The 21,315-nt window shown below is 43.9% G+C and overlaps 1 protein-coding gene across 3 annotated transcripts in view; it reads left to right on the top strand.

Moving 5' to 3' along the window:
• Positions 1-18,204: 18,204 nt before the first annotated feature.
• Positions 18,205-21,315, top strand: part of PIK3R5 (phosphoinositide-3-kinase regulatory subunit 5) — a 74,484-nt gene continuing 71,373 nt past the window's right edge. For all 3 annotated transcript variants that reach the window (XM_027517839.1, XM_027517840.1, XM_027517837.1), the window contains exon 1: positions 18,205-18,331. The gene's annotated coding sequence lies outside the window, so the exon portion shown is untranslated. The remainder of the gene's footprint in view (positions 18,332-21,315) is intronic.

Raw genomic sequence — 21,315 nt, 5'->3', positions numbered from 1 at the left:
CTACCCACTCTAGCTTTGGCGGATGGAGGAATTTCTCTTTGGCCGGATGTTGGGGGTGGGGGAAGAAGAGGCAAGGATCGAGAAGTCTAGTCTCAGGACGTGGGGGTACGGTCCTCACTGTCATCACCCCGGGACGCGCCTGAAGTCCGCGCGAAACTGGTCCTCTCGTCCTTGATCCAAGATGGCGAGTGACACGCCTCCCCCAGTCACCGCTGACACGACCGAAGCGTTAGAGAACTGTCGCCACTTAAAACTGGGGCTATAGGAGATTCGCATTTCGGAAACAAAAGTTTTAGAGGACCCATGGGAAGGTTGAAGGAACTCCACCTTGGGCAGGCGAGAAGCCGGGGTCGGCCTGGGATGCGCAAAGAGCACTCCTCTTTCCCGATGCCCTCTAGGAGCCCAGGGGGGTGAGCTCACGAGCCGCCGGCACCTGGGGACCCTCCCCGCCGGCTGCAGGGCACACGTTTGGAGGCATAAACTGTGATTCTAGCCTTAGGCCATTATTAAAATTTTGTGTGTGTCTTCTCTTTCAAAAATAATTTCTTGACACTTGTTGAGATTTCAAACTGCACTAATAGTCAACTCAGTTTTTCTGTCTTCATCGTTCACTGCTATTTCTTTTATATAAACGTCTTCCTCATCCCTGAGTTCCTTATTTTGAGTAATCTCTCACACAACTGAAACTTACTTTTGAGTAACCCTGGGAGGGGGGGAAGGGCATGTGGGTGGTGGGCTTTTGGAATCTGTGTATGTCAACAGATGTCTCTCTGTTAACTTCTACAGACATTAGTCGGATATAGGATCCTATAGGATATAGGCTCCATGCTTTATTTACATTTATGACACTGCAAGATAGGGATGTCTTAGCATAAAGCAGGGAGGCAGGTGGAAAGTACTTACTCTGATCTGTGACCCATGATCTGGGGGAATCCATGAAGTGACTCTTTGTGACTATTATTGTTCCATCCATCTTCTGATTTTTATGTCACAGAAATTTCTCCCAGGTTTAGAGAATAACATCATTCGAAGTCTTTCATCTTATGGGGACCATCTGGCTTCAGTGTACTTTGTTAAAAGAAAAAAATATATGGGTTCTGTTACTGCCTCTTTTACTAATTGTCCCCCAGGGCTAGTCCCGTCTCTCTTCACATTCAGCGCTTCTCCCATAAAAATGAACAAATTGGGCTGCCTGACTGCTGTGGTCCTATCTATCGTCAATGATCTAGGAGCCTAAAATGCAATGACCCAGCCCACGGAGAGATCACGTCACACCAACTAGGATGCTATAACAGAAAAGACAGATAATTACAAGTGTGGGTGAGGGTGTGGAGAAATTGGAACCCTCCTGCATTCCTGATGCAAATGGAAAAAAAAAAAAAAAAGGTACAGCCACTAGAAAAGACTGGCAGTTCCTCAAAAGGTTAAACATACAGTTTTCACAGGATCCAGCAATTCCACTCCTAGGTATATACTCAAGAGAAAGGAAAACATATGTCCACACAAAAACACCGTACACAAATATTCATAGTAGCACTAATCACAGTAGCCTCAAAGTGGAAACATCCCACATGGCCATCAATCAATGAATTAACGAATAAAATCTGGCATATCCAAATAATACAATATTATTCAGCTATAAAAAGAATGAAGTACTAATACATGCTACAACATGGATGAATCTTGAAGACAGTATGTTAAGTGAAAGAAATGAGTCACCAAAGGTCATATATTGTAGAGTTCCATTTACTATGAAATGTCTTTAGAATAGGCAAATCCATAAGAGGCAGAAAATAGATTTGTGGTTGCCTATTACTTTGCCAACAAAGGTCTGTCTAGTCAAGGCTATAGTTTTTCCTGTGGTCATGTATGGATGTGAGTGTTGGACTGTGAAGAAAGCTGAGCACCGAAGAATTGATGCTTTGAACTATGGTGTTGAAGAAGACTCTTGAGAGTCCCTTGGACTGCAAGGAGATCCAACCAGTCCATTCTGAAGGAGATCAGTCCTGGGATTTCTTTGGAGGGAATGATGCTGAAGCTGAAACTCCAGTACTTTGGCCACCTGATGCAAAGAGTTGACTCATTGGAAAAGACTCTGATGCTGGGAGGGATTGGGGGCAGGAGGAGAAGGGGACAACAGAGGATGAGATGGCTGGATGGCGTCACCGACTGGATGGTCGTGAGTCTGAGTGAACTCCAGGAGTTGGTGATGGACAGGGAGGCCTGGCGTGCTGCAATTCATGGGGTCACAAAGAGTCAGACATGACTGAGTGACTGAACTGAACTGAATTGAGGGCTGGGGCTGGAGGTTGAGTGGGGAATGAGTGCTAACAGGAGTGGGCTTTCTTTTAGGGGTGATCAAAACTGATTGTGGTATGTGCATGCTCAGTTGCTCGGTCATGTCCGACTCTGTCTTTGCGACCCCATGGACTGTAGCCTGCCAGGCTTCTATGTTCATGGGATCCATCTCCTGCATTGGCAGGCAGATTTTTTTTTACCACTGAGCCACCTGGGAAGCCAAAATATATAGAGAAATATTACATTCTGTGTGCGTGCTCATGCTCAGTCAACTCCATGAACTGTAGCCCTCTGGGCTTCTCTGTCTATGGAATTTTCCAGGCAAGAATACTGAAGTGAGTTGCCATTTCCTACTCCAAGTGATCTTTCCAGCCCCGGGATCGAACCTGCATCTCTTTCGTATCCTGCATTGGCAGGCGGATTCTTTTACCACTAAGCCACCTGGGAATCCCTATTGGGTTACACAACTCTGTGAGTATACAAAAAGTATCATATTGTACACTTTAAGTGGATGAATTGTATGCTATGTGAATTGTGTCTCAATACAGACATTATATTAAAAAATATTTACCGCCAGTTCAGGATCCTATGGAATCAAGGGTCCTGCCCAAGGAATCAAGCGCCCTCCTCACAGTTACACACAAAGGTTTCCATGGCAAGACATAACAAAGGCAAGACTTTTCCGGATCTTGTTGTTCAGTCGGTAAGTCACATCCGATTCTTTTCTGCATCTTACCATATCCTAATACTTAGGTGTTACCTTTTTATTCTTCTTCCTCTCTGTTGGAAATCCTCCAACTGGCTGCAGGTAGCCCTGCAGACTCAGTAAGCTGATTCTCAGAACAGGGTCTCCCAAGAGAGCAGCCACTTTCAAGACTATATAGCACAGTTACTAAGAGTAGCAACCATGGAACCAGACCTCCAGAGTTCAAATCCCAGACCTGTCTCTCACTAGCTACCTGACATGGTCCAGTCACTTACTTTCTCTTTTCCTCAATTTCCCCATGTGCAAAATGAGGATAACAGTGCCTGTTTCATAGAGATTATGTCAGGATTAAATGAGTTAATATACCTAAGATAGCTTCTGGTGGACTATCCTAAGTGTTGCTGTGCTGTGCTGGGCAAGTCGCTCAGTCGTGTCGGACTCTGCCACCCCATGGACTGCAGCCCACCAGACTCTTCTGCCATGGGATTCTCCAGGCAAGAGTACTGGAGGGGGTTGCCGTGCTCTCCTCGAGGATCTTCATGAGTGTTAGCTGACGGTATTCCTCAGAGATGCAGGTTAAAGCACAGACCTGCTACTTTCCCATGTCCCACTAGGTGGCGCAATGGCACCACTTTGGGTAATGAAAATGGCCCCCTTTCACAAGGGTCCCGTGCACAGTTAACTCTGGACTTTGATAAACCATGCAGATAGTATTAACTTTGCATAAAGAGTGTCACAGTGGTTCCACCTGTGAACTATATGCAGTAATATCACCTATGGTGCGGCAAATTTCTCTCACTGGTGCCACTCACTGGGAAAAAAGTTCTCTCCGATCCAGAGAAACTAGTGTATATGTACAAATACCATGCATGGTCTGAGTAAAATGTTAGCTCCATTACCAACTCAGATGCAGCCACCCAACCAAAGTTGTGAGGCCTTTGTGTATGTAACACACATAATTTCTCCCTATATCAATACAATGCCCTGATGGTAATATTAGGAAGAAATCAAGAGTTTCGCAAAGTAAAATAACTGCATTTCAATATGTAAAGACTGTGAACAGAATGACCAAGATGACCCTGAGAACAATGATCATTGGTAGGTGTCTGTACCTCTGGTGGTTCAAACACCTTGAGTGATGTTGCCCCGCGCAACATGATTTTCCAAAGTGTTTCCAGTTTTGGTCAAGTTGCCTTCCTGGAAAACACTAGGGTGTGTTAAGATTGTGAATCAAAACAAAACAAATGCTTTGTGTTCACAGACAAAATAAAATCAGGCTCCAGGCATAAAATCAGGCTCCAGGCATAGAGGGTTTCTTGTCATTATGAACATCCAGCGGGACATTCAGAAGCTGTAGAGGAAGTTGTGTTGTATTCTCCCCGATGTGCAGTGCAGACGTCCGGCACCTCTGGTTTCTGATACTAAAGAGTAGTGTCCCCCAACAGTGTGGCAGCCAAGACTACTTCACCACAGATTCAGTTGAACAATAGCATCTCTGCTGAGAGCCCCTGGTCCAGGGTCAAAATGGCTTTGGGCATTTCCAGCAAAGCTGGCACTCAATCCGCTTTGCACTCAACTTGTAAAAAGGCATTGGCTTTTCTCTAGTCTACACAAATACGCTTGTCTGGGACCAGAGCCGGGACTCGAAGGGGGTTCCAGAGAGAGGGAGGCTGGGGTTTCCTCTAAGTGTCTCCTTTCTTTGTCCAGGAAGAGGAGGCCTGAGGAGGCAGGCTGCTCTCGCCTGCCAATCTTGGGCACAACCCAGTGGTCTGTTTGAGACTTTTCCTAAAACCCAGCTGGGAAGTAAATCAGCACAGACATAATCCTGATTTTAGCCACAGGGGCCAGGGCCTCTGCGCAAACCCCTGGCTTATGAGAATTTCCTGCTGTACATTTGCTTGGCATGTCAATCTCAAAGCTATTCTTGCTCTGCTTTCTCAGGGATGGGGCCAGCAGGTCCAGGGCTCCTGGGGACAAGGTTTTGACATACTGGCATGTACAGACTTGCTCACTGGCTCCATTAATTATGTCCACCTCCACCTGCTATGGGGCATTTTCCGGTCCTTGCATCTGGTCCCTCCTTTCTCTCGACAGTTATGGGACCAGTTCCCCACTCCCCGCCCCAACTTTCAGCTTGCTTGTCTTGAGAAGCAGGTATGACATGACCCGCCCCCCTTCACACACACACACATACCCCCACTGGTATTCCTGGAATTCAGCTGGTTTAGCAAAGCAAGACTGGATCTCTCCTGAGCAGGGCAGCTGTGTCTTTCTGGACACATTCCATCACTGCTGCCAATTGATGTCTCGGGGCCAGCTGGTCATCTACGACCCAGGTTTTGACGCCTCAAGAATTCCCTCCCAGACTCTCTGGTCTAAAAAGGGCAGCTGAAGGGCCCAGGAGCCTTCCTGTCATCAGACAAAAGGGTCAGAAGCCTGCGACTCTGTGCATTTCTGTTCTGCCGACAACAGTCCAGATGGTTCCTCGCCGAGGCATCCATGCACCTGCAGTTGTGGGCCTACACAGTATATCCAGTGACCAGACATTCAGGGACGGCCTCTGGTATGCCAGGGGCTCTGGGTGCACTGGGGACCTGGCAGACACAGTTCCTGTTCTCCTAGGATGGACAGCCTATGGGAACAAGATAGTCACTCAGTAAACAATAGTACAAACAGACATGTGATTGCAGCTAAGATGAGCAGTACAAGGAATACAGAAGCAAAGAAGTATCTACAAAGGCTATGGTGGAACAGGGGGCTAGCGCATCACAGAGGAGGCAACATTATGTTGAAACCTGAGAAGACTGGTCTAGTGGTTAACAATCCACCTGCCAGTGCAGAGGACTGGGGTTCGATCCCTGGTCTGGGATGATCCCACAGGCCGCAGGGCAACTTAGCCAGTGCACCACCACTAGTGAGTCTGCGCACCCTAGAGGCTTTGCTCCTCAATGAGAGAAGCCACCGCCATGAGAAGCTCCTGCTCCAGCAACTAGAGAAAGCCTGTGGGCAGCAACGAAGACCCAGCGTGGCGAAAAGTAAGTGAAAAAAATAAGAAAGAAACCTGAGGGATGAGAAGGTGAAGACAGTGGGGAGGAGCCTTTCCAGTGGTGGGAACAGCCTGGAGTGGTCAGAAAATCATAACAATAGCCAACATTCATGGATCATTCACCATGTGCCCAGCCTGCTCTACTGTCAGCCCCAGTTCACAAAGGAGGCCACAGAGGCACAGAGAGGTTACGTAATTATCCTAAAGTTCCCCAGCTACAAAGTGGCAGAGCCAGCCTTTGGACTCAGGTCAACCTACACAGGAGACGGTATCCTTTTTCTTTAAAATGTTCGTTCATTTGGCTGAGTTAGGTCATAGTTTCAGCATGCAGAATCTTAGATCTTCCTTTCTTTAGTTGCAGCATGTGGGATCTATTTCCCTGATCAGGGATCAAACCTCGGCTCCCCCTGCATTGGGAGCACAGAGTCTTAGCCACTGGACCACCATAGAAGTCCCCCTATGGGTTCTTTTAGGTCCTGCTGACCTGGAGTCAGGACTATCATTACAGCCAAGGACCTAGACCTGGGTAATCTTGAATAGCCCCCACTGTGTTGGCAAAGCCCTCCAAGTGCTGGTTGGCAGGTGGTTCATGACCAGGAAGCCTCCGTGTCTGTCACGGACAATTACACCAAGAATTATACCTCCACTGTCAACAGAGCGTGCCTGTGAGGGTTTGGAGGTGGGTGAGAAGCGAGCAGAAGATGGTCTGGAGCTGAGAGGGTCTGAGGCTGGCCGGTGAAAAGGCCAGGAGACAGTTGGGGGTAGTTTACTCTGCCTGAGCTAGAGGCATAAACGCCTCTTTCTAAAATACCAGCACCCCCTAGTGGGAGTAAGTCTTCATTCACACGAGCCTTTTTAACCTGGAGTTGCTGCATTTAGAAGGGAAGAACACACATCTCACTCACACCACCAACTGAAACGGAGCATTTCTTTCAATAATAGATGTATGTAATACACCACAGGGGTGCCAATGAACAGGACCTGTGATTTTATCACCAATACATTAACAGACCTTTTTGTATCACATTACAGTTGTTGCAGATAACCTGAAATATCATTTCCATTTATCACTACTTTGAAATTATGCCCATTTTATCTCTTCCCCTGGAGCACTGTTATTTAGCACATTAATAAAGAAGCATGTATGTTAGCAGATTTCCAATTTGTTTTTATTTGTATTAAACCTGTAATACAATGTAATTATTTTCTTTTGAGTCTTATGTTTTTTATTTTATGCATTGAAAGCACTATCCTGAAATGGGGTCCATAGGCTTCACTGGGCTGCAAAAAGGGTCCATTTTTTTTGCAGATTATATTCCATTATAGGTTATTACAAGATATTGGTTACCTTGTAATTCCCTGTGCTGCACATTATATCCTGTAGCTTATCTATACCTGATCCATTTTGTGAATCCAGATGTTTTTATTCCAAATTTATTGCTCTTAGCAACATCCCACAACTCATTAACTAGTCTTTCAAAAGCAGCATTATTGAGCTAAAGTTCACATGCTAGACAACTCACTATGTAAAGTATACAGTTAAATGGTTTTCTGTATATTCAGAGTGGGGCAACCATGACTAAAATAGACATTTTCATCACTCCCATCAGCAATCACTCCCCATTTCCCCTTCCCCTTTTCCTTCTCAGCATCCAGTCAAATAATTACACATCTCACCCTTAAGTAACCCACCAATTTACTATTTTCTGTCTCTGTGAATTTGCCTGTTCTGACCCTTTTGCATACAAATAGGATTACACAACACAGGGTCCTCTGTAAATGGTTTCTTTCACTTAGAATACAGTTTTCAAGGTTCATCTATGTTGTTGCTTGTGCCTGATTTCAAAGAGGATGCTAGGGATTTCCCTGTTGGTCCAGTGGCTAAGACGCGGCACTCTCAAGGCAAGGGGTCCAGGTTCGATCCCTGGTCAGGAAACATGCTGCAACCAAGACCTGGCACAGCCAAATAAATAAATAAAATAATAAAGAGAATGCCTTCAATAATTTCTTATTAAAACTATCTGTGTATTATAGGTATTTGATAGACATCCTATTTCAGGTTAAGGAAGTTCTACTCCTAGTTTTCTGAGAGGTTTTTTTATTTGTTCATAAATTTGAGAATTTTACCAAATGCCTTCTCAGCATCCAATCAGAAAATTGTACAATGTTTCTCCTTTTACACTGCTTATATGATGAAGGACACCACAGAATTTCTAGTGTCAAATTACCCTTGCATTCCTAGGATAAACCCAAGTGGTCGTAATACTTATTTTCACCCTCTTAATACTTCTGCATCTAGAGTCACAAACAAGATTGGCCTGTAGTTTTCCTTTTTTCTACTATCTTTATCGAGTTTGGATATCAGGGTCATGGTGGCCTCATAAAATGACTTGGGGACTCTTTTTTCTTCTTTTTCAGTCATCTGAAACAGTTAGTACATGATTGGAATGAACTGTTCCTTGGAAGTTTGCTAGAATTCATCTGTAAAATGGCCTGCGTTTGGGATTGCCTTTGTGAAAAGATTTAAAATTACTGCTTCAATGTTTTAGTAAGTTTTGGAATCATAGGCATTGTATTTCTTCTTGAGTTAGTTTTATTGTTATTTTTTCTGGGAAAAAAATTCCTATTTCATCTAAGTTTTAAAATGCATTCACATGAAGTTACTGAACAACTGTATTATAATTTTCATAACCTTCACTGTATCTATAGCTACATCTCCTTTTACATTCCGATTATTATTTACTTGTGCTTTCTATTTCTCATCCATCTTGCCAGATATGTGTTTGCCTTTCCAAAGAATCATCTTTCTGTTTATTTGGTTCTCTCTGATTTGTATTTGAATTTGGCTTTTATTTATAAAAGCCCTTTTGTGGGGCAGGGTGGGAACTTATTCTGTTATCCTTTGTCTAACTTCTTAGAAACTCAGCTAATTAATTTCAGCCTTTCTTGTTTTCAGATTAGCGTTTAAGAGGCCATACGATTCCTTCTATTTGCCGCTTTTATTGTATCTCACAAGTTTTGAAATGTAATATTATCATCATTCAGTTCTAAATATTAAAAAAAACTTTCCATTGTGATTTTTTTTTTCTGACCAGGAGTCATTCAGAAACATCAAGGTTTATGGTCATTTTAAACTGTCTATTTGTTGACATCTAATTTAATGGTAGTGCGGTCTGGGAAAGTGGTCTGCATGACATCAGTTCTTTGAAATTTGTGAAGACTTGCTTTGCGGTCTTGCAAGTGATGACTTTGGTCATGGCTGCATGTGTGCTTGAGAAGAATGTGATTTTTAAATTATCGAGTGCAAGGTTCCGTGTTCATCAAATCCAGCTTGGTTTTGATCCAATCTTCTACAGTTATTACATTTTATCTTTTGAAGTAGTAATAACTCAGGGAAGCTTGTTGAAATCCCTCACGATGATGGTGCCTTTCTCAATTTCTCCATGTCCTCCGCTTCATTACTGCTTTACACATATTTTAGATTTTTAAGATTAGTTTTGTACAGGTTTATATATTTTTTACCTGTTGGTAAATGAAACCACCAGAATGTATCACTCTAATAATGCCTATTTCAATCTGAATTTAAGACAACTAACCACCTTTATTTTAGTTATGATTTGCTTTTTTTTTTTTCCTGCCTTTTACTTTCAACTTTGGTGTCTTAATAACTCAGATATTATTATAGGCTACAAGTAACTGGATTTCATTTTCTCTAATCCAACAATCTCTATTATTAATCACATTATTTCACTTACCTTCATTATGATTATTGGTATCTTTTGGCTTGTTTCTACCACTTTATCTTGGTTTCTATTTGTCTCACTTTTTCTGTTTTTGTCCCCCTTTCTTGCTGTTTCTTGTTTGCTTTTTGTAGTGTGTGTCAGTTTTATTTTTTATATGCTTGTTCATCTGGGAGATTTCACTTTATTGGTTTTTAGTCTGGCTTTGTATTTAAATTGTTTGCTGTTAGATTTTATCCAGTATTTCTGCATTATTAAAAAGGGAGGAACAATTTCCTTTATCAGTACTGTCTGCCGTTTGTATGTATGTACACCCACACACACCTTCTCTCTCTCTCTCATACACAAAAATTTTTGTAAGCCTGGTTCCCAGAAATGTAATCTCTAGCTCAATAGGTTATGTACTGTTTTGAAACTATTCAACTTTTAATAGCATTATATAAAAATATTTCATGAAAGTGTCCTTGAAATATTATTTAATTGCTCACAATATTTTACTATTGTAAAACTAACCATATTTGAAAATGAATTCTCTATTTTTAAACACTAGTTTTGCTTATAATTTATCACTGCTATACTTATAAGCAAACTGATGACTAATATTCTTGGGCATATTTAATTACTGAATTAATTCAGAATTACTGCATACTCTTTAAAGTACAAGTACTTTTGCAACCTCATGAACTGTAGCCCACCAGGCTCCTCTGTTTATGGAATTTTCCAGGCAAGAATACTGGAGTAGGTAGCCATTCCCTTCTCCAGGGTATCTTCCCGACCAGGGGAATGAACCTGGAGCTGCATTGCAGGCGGATACTTTTACCATCTGAAACACCAGGGAAGCCCATATGTTTCCATACACAATACCAAACATATACTTACAGTCAGAGTTTACAAGAATTTGGGGTCTCCAAATGTTTGAAAATTCTGGGTAATATAATTTCTCTTATCTTTGCCTGGCTGTCAGATGGACGTTTATATCTCACTGTTTAAATTTACATTTTTTCCTTATAAACATTTCTCACATGCTTATGGCTACTTGTATATCTTTGGTGAACTGTCTGATCTGCTAAGACCACTTTTATTTGGGATATGTATTTTTTAATGTAAAAAATATATTTTACATTAAGGATGGCATGCTTAACACTCATTGCAAACATTTTGCCTTCGCATACCATTTCCCTTCTCATTTAATGTTTATGTGATTTTTCATGGACAGAAGTTATTTTACTTTTCTATACACAAATCAGTCTTTTCCTTCATAATTTCTGATTTTGGCCTCATGCTTTAAAAGGCCAGCTACAATTCCAATGTTATATACACATTTCCTTTTTTGCTTCTGCACTTCCCTTATTTTCACTTGGACGTATGGATCTAAAATTAGTCAGAATTAGGGGTGGGATATAAGATTTGAGGTAGAAACTACACTTGTCTTTTTCCTCCTAATGGCTGTCCTAGCCTATTTGTTGGATGATCGAGCCTATCTTCTTTACCATATATTAAATTCCTTCAGATACTTGTGTTTGTTTCTGACTGATCAACTTAGCCCCATTGATCTTTTTATAAACTGCAAGCAATTGGACTTCATTTTCTCCAATCCAACAGTCTCTATTAATAGTCACATTGTTTTCACTTACATTCGTCATGATTGTTGGTATCTTTTGGCTTGTTTCTACCATTTTAGCTTGGTTTCTGTTTGTCTCATTTTTTCTGTTTCTTTTTTCCTTTTTCTTGCTGTTTTTGTTTTTTGTAGTGTGTGTTTATTTTTTTGCCTGTTTATCAGTCTGGGAGATTTCATTTTATTGGTTTTTAGTCTGGCTTTGTATTTAAATTGTTTGCTGTTATATTTTATCCAATAGTTCTACATTATTAAAAAGAAAGGGACTATTTCCTTTATCAGTACCATCTGCCATTTTTATCTGGAAGGCTATGTATGTATGTATACTCCCTCTCATATACTGGACAAGAATTTTTGTGAAAACCCTAATCAATATTTTGTGACAACCTATATGAGAAAAGAATCTGAAAAAGAATGAATATATGAATATGTATAACTGAATCACTTTGCTGTACACTGAAACTAACATTATAAATCAACTATAGCCAATAAAATTCAAATTAAAAAAATAATTTTTATGAGACAAAGTCCCAGAAATGTAATGCTTTCAATCTGTGGTACATGGAACATTTTCGTATGTCAGATGGAAACTTCTACCTCATGACTAAACTTTTTTTAATGGCTAAACTTTTGAGGGAGTTTCTTGGCTATCCTCACACAATTATTTTTCACGACGAAATGTAAAGTCATTTTATCAATCTCCTTCTCCTCTTCTCACCAGAAGCTTTCTTTGGCTTTTGATTGAAACTATATCACATTTACATACTCCACTGGTAAGAATGGATATTTTTTATAATATCATTTTTCAATCCCAGAACATAAATGTTTTTCTATTAATCAAGGCTTCTTTTGTATCCCATAATAAAGTTTATCACTTAAAAAAATAACAGCTTTTGTTCACTTGAAACTATCACAAGATTGTTAATTGGCTATACCTCAATACAAAATAAAAAGTTAAAAAAAACAGAGATGACCAAAAAATAAAAAATAACTACTTTATTGAGACATGGTTCGCATTCACCATTTTAAAGTGAATGGCTTTTAGTACAATCACCATTGCAGTCAATTTTTTTAGAATTTAAAAAATACTTATTTATTTATTTAGGCTGTGCCAGGTCTTAGTTGGAGCCTGTGGGATCTAGTTCCCTGACCAGGGATTGAACCTCGGGCCTCCTGCATTCAGACTGTGGAGTCTTAGCCACTGGACTACCAGGGAACTCCCTGCAGTCAATTTTTAAACTTTTTTTTTCCCCACCACAACAAAGAAATCCCATGCCCATTAGCATTCACTCCCCATTTTCCTCCAATATTCCAGTGCTAGGCAACCACCAATTTGCTTTGTCTGTATGGATTTGCTTATTCTGAACATTTCACATAAAAGGAATTATACAGTATGAAGACTTTGTAACTGGTTTCTTCCACCTAGCATGATGTTTTCAAGGTTCATTCATCCTGTAACATGTCAGTCCCTCATTTCTCTTTATGGTCAAATAATATTACATGGTATGAATATACAATATGTTATTTATCCATTCATCAGTTGAGGAATTATCCATTCGTCAGTTTTTGTGTTGTTTCTACCTCTTGGCTAATAAATAATGCTGCTATAGATATTTGTATGTAAGTTTTTGTGTGCACATGTTTTAACTCCTCTTTGGTATACACCCAAGAGTAAAATTGTTGGATCATATGGTAACTTGGACAAAGAAGCCTGGCAGGCTACAGTCCATAGAGTTGCAAAAGGTTGGACACAAGTGAAGCAACTTAGCACCAAGGGCACACGTGGTAACTCTATGTTTACCTTTTGAGGAATTGACAAACTGTTTTCCAAAGCATCAGCACCATTCTACATTCCCATCAGCAGTGTGTGTATGCATGTTGTTTTCAGTCCCTCAGTCATGTCCGACTCTTTGTGACCCCAGGGACTGCAGCACACCAGGCTTCCCTGTCCCTCACCATCTCCCAGAGTTTGATCAAACTCCTGTCCATTGAGTTGGTGATGCCATCCAACCATCTCATCCTGGGTTGTCCCTTTCTCCTCTTCCTTTCAATCTTTCCCAGCATCAGGGTCTTTTCCAGTGAGTCAGCTCTTCACATCAGGTGGCCAGAGTATTGGAGCTTCAGCTTCACCATCAGTCCTTCCAATACATATTCAGGACTGATTTCCTTTAGGATTGACTGGTTTGATCTCCTTGCTGTCCAAGGGAATCTCAAATGTCTTCTCTAACACCACAGTTTGAAAGCATGAATTCTTTGCCACTCAGCCTTCTTTATGGTCCAACTCTCAGATGCATTCATGTATGTACGAGGTCTCCAAATTCTCCACATTCCTGTTGACACTTGTTATAATCTTTTTATTCAATGGGTGTGGTGTTTCCACTGTGGTTTTGATTTGCCTTTCTCTGATAACTAATGATGTTGAGCATTTTTTTCGTATGCTTGTCGGTCATTTATAGATGTTTGAAGAAATACCTGATCATATCCTTAGCCCATTTTTCAATTGGCTTTTTTTTATTATTCATTTATAGTAATTCTTTGTATATTCTAAAGTCTCTATCATATTTATATGATTTGCAAAAATCTTCTCCCATGCTGTGGGTTGTCTTTTATTTCTTGATGGGGTCCTTGAAGCACAAAAGTTTTAAATTTTGATGACATTCGCCTTATCTGTTTTTCCCTTTGGTTGTTTGCCCTTTTTATGTTATATCTTAAAAACCATTGCCAGGTCCAAGGTCATGAAGATTTACACCTATATTTTCTCCTAAGAGTTTTATAGCTTTAACTTTTATATTTAGTTTTTCTATTCCTTTTTGAGTTAATCTCCATGTGTAATGGGAAGTAGGGATTCAGTTTCTTTTTTGGGGGGATATGGTTATCCAATTGTCTTAGCATCATTTTTGAAAATAATTCTTTCCCTCTTTGAATTGTTTTGACACCCTCATCAAAAAGAGTGCATGCACGTGTGCTCAGTCGCTAAGTCACATCTGCGACCCCATGGACTGTAGCTAGCCAGGTTCCTCTACCCATGGGATTTCCCAGGCAAGAATATTGGATTAGGTTGCCATTTCCTTCTCCTGGGCATCTTCCTGACAGAAGGATCGAAACCATGTCTCCTGCATTGGTAGGTGGGTTCTTCACCACTGAGGCCCCAAGGAGGGTGTTGCCTCCCCATTGGGGTATCGAATCCTAGTCTCCTGTGTAACAGGCAGGGATACTCACCACTATATTAACAAGAATCAATTGATTGTAAATGTGAGAGTTTATTTCTGGATTCTCAACTTTATCCATCGACCTATAAATCTATCTATAGCTCTGTGGTAAGTTTTGAAATCAGGGAGCTTGAATCCTCCAACTTTGTTCTTTTTCACGGTAGTTTTAGCTATTCTGGGCCCCTTGAATTTCCTTTTCTTAGGCTTTTTTCATTGCTAGGATGAATGAACTCTTTTCTATTTCGTCACTGCTCTGTATAGAAAACTATTGAAAGTCATATATTTATTTTTGTGTCCAACTACTTTACTATGCTTGCATATAAGTTCTAAATATTCCCCAATCCATTAGATATGGGTTCTTAGCTAGACAATCATATCTTTTGCAAATAATAAGCTTGTCTCTTCCTTCCCAAATTCACATCTCATTTATTTTTCTTCTCATTGTTTTTCCTTGAATTTCACACTCTTCACAGTGTGACATCCTTGTTTTGCTCCTTGTTTTCATAGGGTTGTCTTTGTTATCAAGGATTATATTATTCATTCCAGGTCATCACTGAGGTATCACATTGTCTGTTGCATTGAAATAAATACATTTATCATCTTGACAAAGTCTTTTTATTCCCAGTCACTAAGAGTTTTCATCAGGGTTCATCTTATTAGGATAATTATGTGGTTTTTCTCCTGTGTCCTATTCATATGATGAACAATATTAATAAACTCTTAACATTCACACCCCCTCCCCCAGCCCCTTGCGTAAACTGTATCTCTTGAGTCAGTGGGAACAAATTAGCTCACATTAACAGGAATAACTGAGGTCTCACAGTGCAGCTCCCACCTGTATAATATAGAACAGATGTCACAAACTGAAAGTTGGCAGGTCACGTCTGGTTTGGCTTGCAAGGGGGGGGGGGTGGTGTGTGTGTAAAATACTGTGTTAAATTAGTTTCCAGCGTTTAAAAATCAGGAGATTTCAGACTAAGAGCTCCAATTTTTGGTTTCTCTTTACAAATGATAAAATCTGACCATGTGAGTCCTGCATTCTCATAGGATGACAGTGAGCTAAAGTTGCCCCCTGGGTGAGGGGGCTACTGTAGAGGACTCCTCATTTACATCTTTTTCACATCCTATTGTCTCCATACCATATTGTTCCCAGACATCAAGGTCAAGGGTCAGTTGCCAGACTTTATATTTGTGTAGTTATTTTTCTTATAATGGAATTAGGTGAAAGTGTGTAATCATGTCCCTAGCAAATGCGGAAAAACAAGAGACCAAGAGGGAAATGAGCTTCAGGAGAAACGGAAGCACACGTAATTCTCAGGGGAAGTGAAGAATATTCCTATAATGCTCAATACACAAACTGTGCCTGTTGAAAAGATACAATGTGAGATGCCACCAGCTAAAAAACTAGTAAGAAGAACATGAAAAAGATGTGTAGGGGAAAGAAAAAGGAGCGGGAGTGGGGTTCTGACATGTCCATTGGGCTTGTTTCAGGAGGCAGAGAGCACCCACAATGCTATCATGAAATACCGTACTCTATCTAGCAAACCAACACCATCTTGCTAGTTTTGTCCTTGAATCTGAGCTGTGTAGCTCTTGACCCTGCTCCAGTCCTGGGTGGCTGTAGTTCGAAGTCCTGGCCAATAGCTGTCAAGTGCTGATCAGATCTCCTGGTTGTTCTGCCCTCTTGGGCTGGGGAGACACAGACAGAGCTGAGGGGGAGAGTGGGGATGGTTAACAGGAGAGCTGGATCCACTTTTTTTTCAATTTATTTGATTGCACCCAGTCTTAGCTGTGACATGGGAATTCTTAGTTGTGGAATGCAGGATATAGTTCCCTGACCAGGGATCCAACCCAGGTACCCTGTATTGGGAGTGAGGAGTCTTAACCACCGGACCACTACAGAAGTCCCCCTGATGTGGGATGGGACCAAGTGGGCTTCATGAGATGCCCAGCTCCCTGATAGTAAACCCTAGTGGGCAATTCTGTTTCAGCTTTCTTCCACCTCCAGTTTCAGGGACATCAAGGATATGGAAAAAGTCAAGGATGCCATAACTTCTCCTGTAGCTTTCAAAGCACTCTCAGGATCCACCATGTCAATCCCGCTCATGCTGTGTCTTTCTTGCTACTAACTTTCCGCTTCCAGAGCCCTTCCAGCCCTTCCTCCCGACGTGGCCACCTCTGGGCTGCCTCCCTCTTCCCCCTTCTTTCCTTTTTTTTTTTTTTTTTGTGGTGGAAAAAGTAAGGACTGGGGAGACCAGAGTCCTTGTTTACCCTTCTCAAGATGAAAGACCTCCAGGATGTCTTCTCACAGACTTTGTGGCTCTGGTTCCTTGTTTGTAAAACGGTGGGGGGTGGGTGCTCTGGGTGGTCCATGCAAGAGAAGAAGTGCTCGAGGTTCTGAGCGCCTTCCCGTCTCTAACAGTGGCTGGGACCAGTTCTCTGTGCTCATTCACGAGTACTTTCTGTTTCTGTGTTTTTGGGGAAGTTGCTTTTTCTTGGTATTGAGTGAGTCAGGAGAAGAAAAATCATTGGCAGTCCCATCTCTCAAAGCCTCAGGTAGGGCTGTGGCTTCTGACAACACTAACGGCTGATCTTGAGGCCGATTTCGAATGCCTCTAACAGACATTGTGACACAAGTCCCATTCAAGAGTGAAAATGGAAATTCCAGCCTCGCCCTTTGTGACCTCTGAAATAAACTGCTATTCTTTCGTCGCCAGAGCTGCTCGCACAACAGCAGCCAACCTTCTCATTCCTAATTTGTAACGAGGAAACGGAGGCATGGGGAAGAGCAGTGATTTCCGGGATCCCTAAGAGTTCTTCAGGCTCTGGGTAAAAAAACACATCTGCTCGCGTGGCCTGTGGGGAGAACGGGTCGGGGAGGGCGCCAGAAGAGGGCCTGGACCCTGGAGACGACCCCTCCCCGCCTTCAGGAGAAATGGCTGCAGTCACAGCCACTGGTGATGGACGGTGAGGAAGTCAGACCAGAGGCTGGGGCAGCCGGGCCGAAAGTCTGGATGGGCTGGTATTTCTGGAAAGATTTCTGCCCAAGGACGAAGGGCGAGGGTCGCGGGCCCGTGTGCACAGCAGGGGTGCAGGCATTTTAAAGGTTAAGAGCACCCGTAGAAAATAGAAGTAGGAGGAGGAAGTGGGGCGCTGGGGCGCAGTGCGAGAAGGAAGCAACTCGTCGGAGCTTCCCCTTTTTCCTCCTTCCCCGAAGCCCCCACCCCAGGCCCCTCGCCCGCTCCGCCCACCCATCCAGCCCTGCCAAGCCGCGCTTCCGCTCCCCCTGGTCAAGCCTCACCTTACTTCTGGGGGCGACGTGGGGGAGGGTCGCTGGCGTCCCTCCGGCCTTGGCCAGCCCTCAGCCAGGACCTGTTCCTTCCGAGGGCAGAGGAGCTCAGAGCTGGGCGTCCTCATACGCGCGGTGGGCTCGGGCCGGACTCCGAGGATGCTTGGGGTCAGGCTGGCGCCAGGCCGACGCCGCCCAGCCACCAGGTGGCGCGAGAGTCCGGCTGGGCGGCCTGCCCCGCCCCGCCCTGGCATGGCCCCGCCCCGCCCCGGCATGGCCCCGCCCCCAGTCCGCCGTCTGAGCAGAGCCCCGATCGATGCTGGGACTCGCCGCGCGGGTCCCCAGCTCCGGCGCGGTGGTCGCGACGGTACCCGGAGTCGCAGGGAGTCGCCTCTGGAGAGGGACTCGGCGCCCAGCGGGGACTGCAGGTGTGTGGCCGGGGCGCGGGGACGCGGAGTGCACGCGTAGGGGCTTGAGGCAGAGCCAGAGCTGCCCGCGGACACTTGGAGACAGGTGCGCCCTGAAAGCACAGGCTGCAGCCAGTGCGCTGGACAGATCCTGCCGTCTTCTGCCTCTGAGAATAGGGCCCATTGCCGGGGACACGACTCGCACACACGCGTGCCCAGTAATCTCAGACAGAAGGGTATGCCGGCTGTCCATCCTTACCTAAGTAGCCACTGCTGGAGGCATCTGTGCGGTCCGACTGTGACCGCAGCCTCCTGCTGCCTCTTTCGAGGCTGCCCTGTGTCTTCGGGTCAAGGAGTCTGCTCTCCCGTCTGGGAGCGCTCTCTCTCTGGGAGCCTTGGCATCAGGGGTCCTCAGCCACCAGGACCTCCAGCGAGCGTGGGCCCCCAGACAGTGGCTGCTTTTCTCCAGAAGCGCACTCTTGGCGCTGTCAGCTTATCCGTGTTTACACCCTCTCGGTATCCTTGCGTGACTCTGTGTGCGCGTGTGCATGGGTGTGCGCGTGTGCATGGGTGTGCGCGTGCGCGTGCGCGCTGGCCCATCCCAGGCCTCGGGTAAATAAAAGTTCTTTAGGTCAGTAGGAGGAAGGAGATTATTCAGAGGGAAAAGGAAGGCGAGATGAAAGCAGCAGGATGTGGTATCAAGTAAGTTACAAGCCTCTTGCAGAGAGGAGGAGTGGGTTTGGGCGAAATGAGGGCCGGAACTGGGCCAGTCTACCTGCGTCCAGGGTTCTGTCTGGGTCCCCCGTCTTTCCCTCCCTGCAGTGGTCACTCTGCCTTCTCCTCCACACCTTCCCTCCTCCTGGCCTGGGACTACCCAGAAGGGCAATGGTTCCCAGAACTTGTTAAAACACACCTTCTCCAGGCACCCCCTACAGTACAGCTTTCCAAGGGTGGGATCTGGAATCTGTATTTTTCTAAAATTTGAATAAGATCCGTTAAGTGATGAGGCTGGTGCCATTGCTTGGGAACCCTGGATGCTTTGGAAAGGAGGCCCGGGTTCCAGCTGTGCCCAGCTGTGTGACCCTGAGCCTCATGAGCATCACACTGCCCTTTCCCAGCCTGCTTCCCTGTCTGCAAAATGGGCCCTAACCTGCAACCTCAGGGAGCAAATCAAATGAGAAAGTGTGAGCAGGGCGAATGCACAGGGAGCTGCCCTGGGTGTTTGCAGAACAAGGGAGTGGGTGTCTCGGGCTTACCTGCTTCCTCAGCGGGGACACTGCGGTGTGGCTCCTCCGGAAGACAGTTTTGAATGGTCCACTCTCTCTTCCTGCTCAGAAGACCCTCCCCTGCTTCTTGAAGAATAACTAACCAGGATGGTTATTCTGGGGACAGTGCAGAGTCTGTGTGTGCCAGGCCTCACTGTTTTTTGTTTGTTGTTTTTAAATTTTGGTTTTGAGGGCTCTTTGTTGCTGTGTGGACTCCTGTTCTCTAGTTGTGGGGCAGCTCCGTTGCCTGGGGACCTGTAGGATCTTAGTTCCCTGACCGGGGATTGAATGCGCATCCCTTGCATTGAGAGGGGGATTCTTAACCTCTGGACCCCAGGGAAGGCCCCTCATCAGGGTTTTAAGATCCTTGCCAATCTCTTCCGTGAGGGATAAAGAACTGTCTTCTCTTTACAAGCTGTAGTGGACAGAGAAAGACCTCTGTCTCTTTGCCTGTCTCTCCCCAGCATGCGCCCCGCTTTTTTTTCTTTCGAGAAGAATCAAGCGGAAGCTAACCGGGTGACCAGTGTGTTTGGGTTTACTACAGGGGTCATAATGTGGAGGAGGAGGCTGGCTGTTGGAGGCTGCTCCATGGCCCCAGGTTAGTCTGATCACTGGCCTTCCGGCAGAGATGCGGAAAAAGAAGAGGCAGTCACCTTTGCCTGGGCAGCCCAACGTTAGAGGCTCCAGCTTGGGTTCAGAGGAACACTCAAAGAGCGCTGACTTGGTCTTTGTTCAGAGAGCCTCACCCACAAAGGACTGAGCTGGCCAGACTTCTGTGGGACCTCTGTGAACTAGAAGACTTGTTTGGCTCAGCTGTGGGTAGACTGAAAGCCTGGATCAGCTTTTTAAGCAAGGAAGTATCTAGAGGGGCAAGATGGAGTGATTGTCATCAGTTCAAGGAAGAGGTTTGAGGTTCTGGCATAGATGGCATGGGGAGTGGACAAAGGAAAGACTATGTCTGACTTCTATCCAGAGGCAAGCTGAGACAGCACAGCAAACATATATTACTTATTAGAGTATTCCATTGATGTGAAGATGTACGCATTTTCACATTTTAACAACTCTGAAATCATCTTACCATCTATGGCATCTTACCATTATAAAAGGTGGCAATATTTCTTTCTGGCACACAAAATAATGGTGGTGTAGTCGCAAAGTCATTTTCCACCTCTTGTAGCCCGCCAGGCTCCTCTGTCCATAGGACTTTCCCAGGCAAGTATATTGGAGTGGGTTGTCATTTCCTTGTCCAGGGGATCTTCCTGACCCAGGGATCAAACCCATATCTCCTGCATTGCAGGAGGATTCTTTACCACTGAGTGACTAAGGAAGCCTAAAATAATGGTGCATCTTACAATTGATGGCATCTTTTTCGATTCTGTTAAATATGATGTGTATTTTGCAAATATGGGGAACGCTTTCGATGTACAGAGGTACACACAGAACCACATCATTCTTGTAAGTGAAATGGCACGTATCACTTTTTCCACCAGCTTTACCTTTTAAACACCAAAACTTTTCATGGTATCCAGTTTTTAAAAGAAATCCTTGTAAAATGTGTTGCTTGCCTTTATAAATCTAGCACATGGTGTGTGATTTAATAATTCCTTGAAAATATTAAACGGTTCTACCTGCCATTTTGTGCATACCTTGGGTCTGCTCAGGACAAAATTTTTGTCATCTTATTGTCCTTTTCCCCTTTAGCTATCATTTCATGGTCCTTGGCAGTGGGCTAAGTATTTC

The sequence above is a fragment of the Bos indicus x Bos taurus genome, chromosome 19 (genome assembly GCF_003369695.1).
Source record: "Bos indicus x Bos taurus breed Angus x Brahman F1 hybrid chromosome 19, Bos_hybrid_MaternalHap_v2.0, whole genome shotgun sequence".
NCBI lineage: Eukaryota > Metazoa > Chordata > Mammalia > Artiodactyla > Bovidae > Bos > Bos indicus x Bos taurus.
The sequence above is the reverse complement of the archived record's forward strand: the minus strand, read 5'-3'. Positions and strand labels throughout refer to the sequence as shown.